Raw genomic sequence first — 9196 nt, 5'->3', positions numbered from 1 at the left:
TAAATTATAGCTTAATTGGAGATAAAATCACTACTAATTACTACTATAACTTCTAAGGTAAAACTCAAATAAGAACAATTATCACAGAGTTAAGGCTAAGATTAGAACTCAACAACCTTGAGTTTGGGATGTGGATGTTCCTTTAGTATGTGGGGTGCTTGGTCCTTCAAGAGATAACTTCTGACGCTTTAGTTCCTTTAAGTCACGCCCTTGCTTTTCTTGTTTCCTGAGCAGTTTGCAGAGCATATTGTTTTGATTTTGCTGTTCTTCCTTTATTTGGTCCATAGATTCTTGCAACTTGGTAACAGATGCTTCAAGCTGTTCCCAATATTCAAATTGAGGGACTTCCGGGAGAAATTCTTGCGCCCTCCTCTTGATGGGGTCATCCTGCACTTGTTGTTTTTCCATTGTGGTTTTAGTGATTGGTTGCTCCACTGAGATGTACTCCGTTATTCCCATCCTTACTCCAGCATCTTTGCAGAGCATAGAGATTAGGCTTGGATAAGCCAACCTGGCATCTTTGGAGTTCTTGTTTGCAAGTATGTAAAATTCAGATGGAATCAGTTGATGAGCTTTCACTTCTTTTCCCAACATAATGCAATGGATCATCACTGTTCTTTTAACGGTGACTTCAGAACGGTTGCTAGTGGGCAATATAGAACGCCCAATGAAGTTCATCCATCCTCTGGCGACTGGTTTGAGATCTTCTCTCTTGAGTTGATTTGGGACACCCTTGCTGCTGGTGGTCCACCTGGCTCCAGGGATGCATATATCCTCTAGAATCTTATCCAGGCCCTTGTTTGTTCTCATCATTCTCCTATTGAAGGAGTCTGGGTCATCTTTCAGCTGAGGTAGCTTAAAGATCTCCCTGATTTTGTCAGGGTAGATGTGAACAATCTTTTCTCTGACCATAGTCCAATAGTCATAAAGGGCAGTTCCAGATATTCTCTGCCTGTCTGTTTGCCACAGATTAGCATAGAACTCCTGAACCATATTCCTTCCCACTTTTGTTTTAGGATTAGCTAGGACTTCCAAGTTCCTGTTTCGAATCTGTTCTTGGATCTCCAAATATTCATCTTCTTTCAGATCGAACTTGACTTCCAGGATCACTGATCTTAGACCCATTATTTTGTAGTAATGGTCTGAATGTTCTTTGGTTAAGAACTTCCCTTGATTCCAAAGTGGTTTTGGAATACTCTCTTTCTTGCCTCTTGGAGTGGGTTGTTTTCCTTTAGGAGGCATGATCTTAGTGGGTATAATTTAGTGATCACGGATAAACACACCAAACTTAGAGGTTTGCTTGTCCTTAAGCAAAAGAAAAGAAAGGAGAGGGATAGAAGGAGAGCTAGTGTCGAATGGTGGACGAGAAGAGGGAGGCCGAATGTGGATTTAAAAGGGAGGGGGTGGGTTTTCGAAAATTTTAAAAAGATAAGATAGAAGATATGATTTATAAAAAATAAGTATGATATGAAAAGATGTGATTTAAAATTGAAAAGATATGAAAGATATTTGAAAAAGATAAATTTGGATTTTGAAAAAGATAATGTGGAGATTTGAAAAAGATATTGATGAGTTGAAAAGATTTTAGAAGGAAAAGAGATAGATTTGTTTTGGAAAATTTGAAAAAGAGTTGGATTGGTTTGAAAAAGAATTTGTGTTTATGGATTAAGATACATTTGATATTTTTAAAGTAGGGTTTTTAGAAATTAGGGTTTTTAGAAATTAGGGTTTGTAACATGTTTATGCAAGAAATCATGAATTGAAACATGAAAATTAAAATTAAAATAAAAAATGTGAAATAAAAATGAATTTACCTCCTCCCCACCATCCTGGCGTTAAACGCCCAAATGCTGCATGTTTTGGGCGTTTAACGCCCAAATGCTGCTTCTCCTGGGCGTTCAATGCCCAGCTGTTGCTTCTTTCTGGCGTTGAACGCCAGGAACTCCTTTGTCACTGGGCGTTTTTCTAAACGCCTAGGATGCTGTCAATCTGGCGTTAAACGTCCAGAAGCTGCTTCTTTCTGGTGTTTAACGCCCAGATGGCTATCATTACTGGCGTTTTCTTGCCAGTGAGCTCTTTTTCTCTGTTTTGAGTGCTGAATCCTTCTGTAACCCTGTGAACCTATTGGTGCACGAAATTGTGATCCCTGGTAATGGCTCCAAAAACTTGGTGCACTAATCTTAATTCATAATTTGTCACAACTTCGATACAACTAACCAGCAACTGCACTGGGTCGTCCAAGTAATAAAACCTTACGTGAGTAAGGGCCGATCCCACGGAGATTGTCGGCTTGAAGCAAGCTATGGTCACCTTGTAAATCTCAGTCAGGCGGATATCAAATGGTTATGGAGTTTTCGAATAATAATAATAAATAAACAGAAAATAAAGATAGAAATACTTATGTAATTCATTGGTGAGAATTTCAGATAAGTGTATAGAGATGCTTTCGTTCCTCTGAACCTCTGCTTTCCTACTGTCTTCATCCAATCCTTCCTACTCCTTTCCATGGCAAGCTTTATATAGGGCATCACCGTTGTCAATGGCTACATTCCATCCTCTCTATGAAAAAGGTCCAAATGCTCTGTCACGGCACGACTAATCATCTGGAGGTTCTCGATCATACTGGAATAGGGTTCACCCTCCTTTTGCGTCTGTCACTACGCCCAGCACTCGCGAGTTTGAAGTTCGTCACAGGCATCCCTTCCCAGATCCTACTCGAAATACCACAGACAAGGTTTAGACTTTTCGGATCTCAGGAATGGCCATCCATGGGTTCTAACTTATACCACGAAGATTCTAATATCTCGGACTCGGTCCTCTGTATTAGATATCTAAGAGATACTCATTCTAGCTTGTTTGCATGTAGAACGGAAGTGTTTGTCAGGCACGCGTTCATAAGTGAGAATGATGATGAGCGTCACATAATCATCACATTCATCATGTTCTTGGGTGCGAATGGATATCTTAGAAGCGGAATAAGTTGAATTGAATATAAAACAGTAGTACTTTGCATTAAATCATGAGGAACAGCAGATCTCCACACCTTAATCTATGGAGTGCAGAAACTCTACCGTTGAAAAATACATAAGTGAAAGGTTCAGGCATGGCCGAATGGCCAGCCCCCATGATCTAAGAACTAGACGTCCCAAGATGATCCGAAGATAATCCAAAGATGTAAATACAATAGTAAAAAGTCCTATTTATACTAAACTAGCTACTAGGGTTTACAGAAGTAAGTAATTGATGCATAAATCCACTTCCGGGGCCCACTTCATGTGTGTTTGGGCTGAGCTTGAAGTTTACACGAGCAGAGGCTTCTTTTGGAGTTGAACGCCAAGTTGTAAGGTGTTTTTGGCATTCAAGTCTGGTTCGTGACGTGTTTCTGGCGTTTAACTCCAGACTGCAGCGTAGAACTGGCGTTAAACGCCCTTTTGCGTCGACTAAACTTGGGCAAAGTATGGACTATTATATATTTCTGGAAAGCCCTGGATGTCTACTTTCCAACGCAATTGGAAGCGCGCCAGTTTGAGTTCTGTAGCTCCAGAAAATCCACTTTGAGTGCAGGGATGTCAGAATCCAACAGCATTAGCAGTCCTTCTTCAACCTCTGAATCTGATTTTTGCTCAAGTCCCTCAATTTCAGCCAGAAAATACCTGAAATCACAGAAAAACACACAAACTCATAGTAAAGTCTAGAAATGTGAATTTAACATAAAAACTAATAAAAACATCCCTAAAAGTAACTAGATCCTACTAAAAACATACTAAAAACAATGCCAAAAAGCGTATAAATTATCCGCTCATCACAACACCAAACTTAAATTGTTGCTTGTCCCCAAGCAACTGAAAATCAAATAGGATAAAAAGAAGAGAATATACTATAAATTCCAAAATATCAATGAAACATAGCTCCAATCAGATGAGCGGGACTTGTAGCTTTTTGCCTCTTGAATAGTTTTGGCATCTCACTTTATCCATTGAAGTTCAGAATGATTGGCATCTATAGGAACTCAGAGTTTAGATAGTGTTATTGATTCTCCTAGTTTAGTATGTTGATTCTTGAACACAGCTACTTTATGAGTCTTGGCCGTGGCCCTAAGCACTTTGTTTTCCAGTATTACCACCGGATACATAAATGCCACAGACACATAACTGGGTGAACCTTTTCAGATTGTAACTCAGCTTTGCTAAACTCCCTAATTAGAGGTGTCCAGGGTTCTTAAGCACACTCTTATTTTGCTTTGGACCTTGACTTTAACCGCTCAGTCTCAAGTTTTCACTTGACACCTTCACGCCACAAGCACATGATTAGGGACAGCTTGGTTTAGCCGCTTAGGCCAGGATTTTATTCCTTTAGGCCCTTCTATCCACTGATGCTCAAAGCCTTAGATCCTTTTTATTTACCCTTGCCTTTTGGTTTTAAGGGCTATTGGCTTTTTGCTCTTGCCTTTTGGTTTTAAGAGCTTTTGGCTTTTTCTGCTTGTTTTTTCTTTTTCTTTCTATTTTTTTTTTCTGCAAGATTTGTATTCACTGCTTTTTCTTGCTTCGAGAATCATTTTTATGATTTTTCAGATTATCAAATAACATGTCTCCTTGTCATCATTCTTTCAAGAGCCAACATATTTAATATTCATAAACAACAACTTCAAAAGACATATGCATTGTTCAAGCATTCATTCAGAAAATAAAAAGTATTGTCACCACATCAATATAATTAAACTAAGTTCAGGGATAAATTCGAAACTCATGTACTTCTTGTTCTTTTGAATTAAAACATTTTTCATTTAAGAGAGGTGATGGATTCATATTCACTACTTTAAGGCAAAGTTACTAAATACTAATGATCATGTAATAAGACACTAACATAGATAAGCACTTAACATAAAGAAAACGAAAAATAGAAAATTTGAGAACAAGGAATGAGTCCACCTTAGTGATGGTGGCGTTTTCTTCTTGAGGAACCAATGATGTCCTTGAGCTCTTCTATGTCTCTTCCTTGTCTTTGTTGCTCCTCCCTCATAGCTCTTTGATCTTCTCTAATTTCATGGAGGATGATTGAGTGCTCTTGATGTTTCACCCTTAGTTGTCCCATGTTGGAACTTAATTCTCTTAGGGAGGTGTTGATTTGCTCCCAAAAATTCTGTGGAGAAAAGTGCATCCCTTGAGGCATCTCAGGGATTTCTTGGTGATGAGCTTCTTCATGCGTCTCTTGAGATCCATGAATAGGCTCTCTTGTTTGCTCCATCCTTTTCTTAGTAATGGGCTTGTCCTCATCAATGAGGATATCTCCCTCTATGTCAATCCCAGCCAAATTGCATAGATGGCAAATAAGGTGAGAAAAAGCTAACCTTGCCATAGTGGAGGACTTGTCAGCCACCTTGTAGAGTTCTTGAGGTATAATCTCATGAACTTCCACCTCTTCTCCAATCATGATGCTATGGGTCATGATGGCCTGGTCTATAGTAATTTCAGACCGGTTGCTAGTGGGAATGACTGAGCATTGAATGAACTCCAACCATCCGCTAGCTACAGGCTTAAGGTCCAATCTTCTTAGTTGAACCGGTTTGCCTTTTGAGTTAATCTTCTATTGAGCTCCTTCCACACATATGTCCATGAAGACTTAGTCCAACCTTTGATCAAAGTTGACCCTCCTTGTGTAGGGACGTGCGTTCTCTTCCATCATTGGCAAGTTAAATGCCAACCTCACATTTTCCGGACTAAAATCTAAGTAATTCTCCCGAACCATAGTGAGATAATTCTTTGGGTTCGGGTTCTTACTTTGATCATAGTTCCTAGTGATCCATGCAGTAGCATAGAACTCTTGAACCATTAGAATTCCGACTTGTTGGATGGGGTTTGTTAGAACTTCCCAACCTCTTCTATGGATCTCATGTCGGATCTCCGGATACTCATTTTTCTTGAGTTTGAAAGGGACCTCGGGGATCACCTTCTTCTTGGCTACAACATCATAGAAGTGGTCTTGATGGGCTTTAGAGATGAATCTTTCCATCTCCCATGACTCGGAGGTGGAAGCTTTTGTCTTCCCTTTCCCTTTTCTAGAGGATTCTCCGGTCTTAGGTGCCATCAATGGTAATGGAAAAACAAAAAGCTTTATGCTTTTACCACACCAAACTTAGAATATTGCTCGCCCTCGAGTAAGAGAAGAAAGAAAAGAAGAAGAAGAAGAAGAAATGGAAGAGAGGGAGAGAGGGTTGTGTCTCGGCCAAGAAGGGGGTGAGAGGGTTTTGTTGTGTGAAAAATGAAGAAGAATGGAGTGGTTTATATAGTGGAGGGAGAGGGGTTAGGTTCGGCTATTTAGGGTGGGTTTGGGTGGGAAAGTGATTTTGAATTTTGAAGGTAGGTGGAGTTTATGAGGTAGGTTTATGGGGAAGAGTGGATGGATGTGAGTGGTGAAGGGGTAGTAGGGAAGAGAGCTTGATTTGATTGGTGAAGGGTTTTGGGGAAAGGTGTTTATTGGGAAGAGAGGATGAACATTGAGAAGAGGGAAGAGTATAAGTGGAGGTAGGTGGGGATCCTGTGGGGTCCACAGATGCTGAAATGATTCTGTGGGGTCCACAGATCCAGAGGTGTCAAGGATTTACATCCCTGCACCAATTAGGCATGTAAAATGCCTTTGCATGCAATTCTGGCGTTTAAACGCCGAATTGATGCTTGTTTTGGGCGTTCAGCGCCAGCTTTCCTCAGTTTGCATTCCTGGCATCTGAACGCCAGGATGCTGCTTGTTTTGGGCGTTCAATGCCAGATCCATGCTCTGTTCTGGCATTGAACGCCAACCAGATGCTCCTTACTGGCGTTTAAACGCCAGTAAGCCCTTCCTCCAGGGTGTGATTTTTCTTCTACTATTTTTGATTCTGTTTTTGATTTTTCTATTTATTTTGTAACTCCACATGATCATGAACCTAATAAAAAATGAAAGAACAATAAAATAAAAATAAAATTAGAGAAATAAAAAAATTGGGCTACCTCCCAACAAGCGATTCTTTAATGTCAATAGCTTGACAGTGGGCTCTCATGGAGCCACACAGGTGATCAGGTCAATTTTATAGATTCCCAACACCAAACTTAGAGTTTGGCTAAGGCCTCCCAACCCCAAACTTAGAGTTTGACTGTGGGGGCTTTAGTTGACTCTGTACTGAGAGAGGCTTACTGTGCCTCTTTTCCATGTTTACAGAGGGATGACCTTGAGTTTTAAACACAAGAGAATCCTCATTCAATTGAAGGACTAGTTCACCTCTGTCAACATCAATCACAGCTCTTGCTGTGGCTAGGAAGGGTCTTCCAAGGATGATGGATTCATCCTCATCCTTCCCAGTATCTAGGATTAAGAAATCAGCAGGGATGTAAAGGCCTTCAACCTTTACTAACACGTCCTCTACCTGTCCATAAGCCTCTTTTCTTGAATTGTCTGCCATCTCTAATGAGATTCTAGCAGCTTGCACCTCAAAGATTCTTAGTTTCTCCATTACAGAGAGTGGCATGAGGTTTATTCCTGACCCAAGGTCACATAGAACCTTCTCAAAGGTCATGGTACCTATGGTACAAGGTATTAGGAACTTTCCAGGATCCTGTTTCTTCTGAGGCAATCTCAGTTGATCCAATGCATTTAGTTCATTGGTGAACAGGGGAGGTTCATCACCCCAAGTCTCTTTACCAAATAAGTTGGCATTCAACTTCATGATTGCACCAAGAAACTTGGCAACTTGCTCTTCAGTAACATCCTCATTCTCTTCAGAAGAAGAATACTCATCAGAGCTCATGAAGGGCGTAAGGAGGTTTAATGGAATCTCTATGGTCTCTAGATGAGCCTCAGAGTCCTTTGGTTCCTCAAAGAGAAACTCCTTGTTGATAACTGGACGTCCCAGGAGGTCTTCCTCCTTGGGATTCACGTCCTCCCCTTCCTTCTTGGATTCGGCCATGATGGTTATATCAATGTCCTTGCACTCTGATTTTGGATTTTCTTCTGTATTGCTTGGGAGAGCATTAGGAGGGGTTTCAGTGATCTTCTTACTCAGCTGGCCCACTTGTGCCTCCCAATTTCTAATGGAGGACCTTGTTTCATTCATGAAACTTAGAGTGGCCTTAGATAGATCAGAGACTAAGTTTGCTAAATTAGAGGTATTTTGTTCAGAGTTCTCTGTCTGTTGCTGAGTGGATGATGGAAAAGGCTTGCTATTGCTAAACCTGTTTCTTCCACCATTATTAAAGCCTTATTAAGGCTTTTGTTGATCCTTCCATGAGAGATTTGGGTGATTTCTCCATGAGGGATTATAGGTGTTTCCATATGGTTCACCCATGTAATTCACCTCTGCTATTGCAGGGTTCTCAGGATCATGAGCTTCTTCTTCAGAAGATGCCTCTTGAGTACTGTTGGATGCAGCTTGCATTCCATTCAGACTCTGAGAAATTATATTGACTTGTTGAGTCAATATTTTATTCAGAGCCAATATGGCATTCAGAGTATCAATTTCAAGAACTCCCTTCTTTTGAGGAGTCCCATTACTCACAGGATTCCTCTCAGAAGTGTACATGAACTGGTTATTAGCAACCATGTCAATGATTTCTTGAGCTTCTGCAGGCATTTTCTTTAGGTGAATGGATCCACCTACAGAAGTATCCAATGACATCTTAGCTAATTCAGACAGACCATCATAGAATTTATCCAGGATGGTCCATTCTGAAAGTATGTCAGAAGGACACTTTTTGGTCAGTTCCTTGTATCTCTCCCAAGCTCCATAGAGGGATTCACCTTCTTTCTGTCTGAAGGTTTGAACATCCACTCTAAGCTTACTCAGCTTTTGAGGAGGAAAGAACTTGGCTAAGAAAGCCTTGACCAGCTTATCCCAAGAGTTCAGGCTATCCTTAGGTTGAGAGTCTAACCATATTCTAGCTCTGTCTCTTACAGCAAAAGGGAAAAGCATGAGCCTGTAGACTTCAGGATCTACTCCATTAGTCTTAACAATATCACAGATCTGCAAGAATTCAGTTAAGAACTGAAAAGGATCTTCAGATGGAAGTCCATGAAACTTGTAGTTTTGTTGCATCAGAGAAACTAATTGAGGTTTCAGCTCAAAATTGTTTGCTCCAATGGCAGGAATGGAGATGCTTCTTCCATGTAAATTGGAATTAGGTAAAGTAAAGTCACCAAGCATCCTCCTTGCATTATTATTATTTTCGGT

General features: G+C 40.4%; 1 non-coding gene across 1 annotated transcript; it reads left to right on the top strand.

The window, feature by feature from the left end:
• The first annotated feature begins 8702 nt into the window (after positions 1-8702).
• Positions 8703-8806, top strand: LOC112773576 (small nucleolar RNA R71). The gene has a single exon (XR_003188121.1). It is a non-coding gene; the product is annotated as a small nucleolar RNA R71 (small nucleolar RNA).
• The last annotated feature ends 390 nt before the right edge of the window (positions 8807-9196 follow it).

Source organism: Arachis hypogaea, chromosome 18, assembly GCF_003086295.3.
Source record: "Arachis hypogaea cultivar Tifrunner chromosome 18, arahy.Tifrunner.gnm2.J5K5, whole genome shotgun sequence".
Classification (NCBI taxonomy): domain Eukaryota; kingdom Viridiplantae; phylum Streptophyta; class Magnoliopsida; order Fabales; family Fabaceae; genus Arachis; species Arachis hypogaea.
Note: the sequence above shows the minus strand (reverse complement) of the source record. Positions and strands in the feature narration are given on the sequence as shown.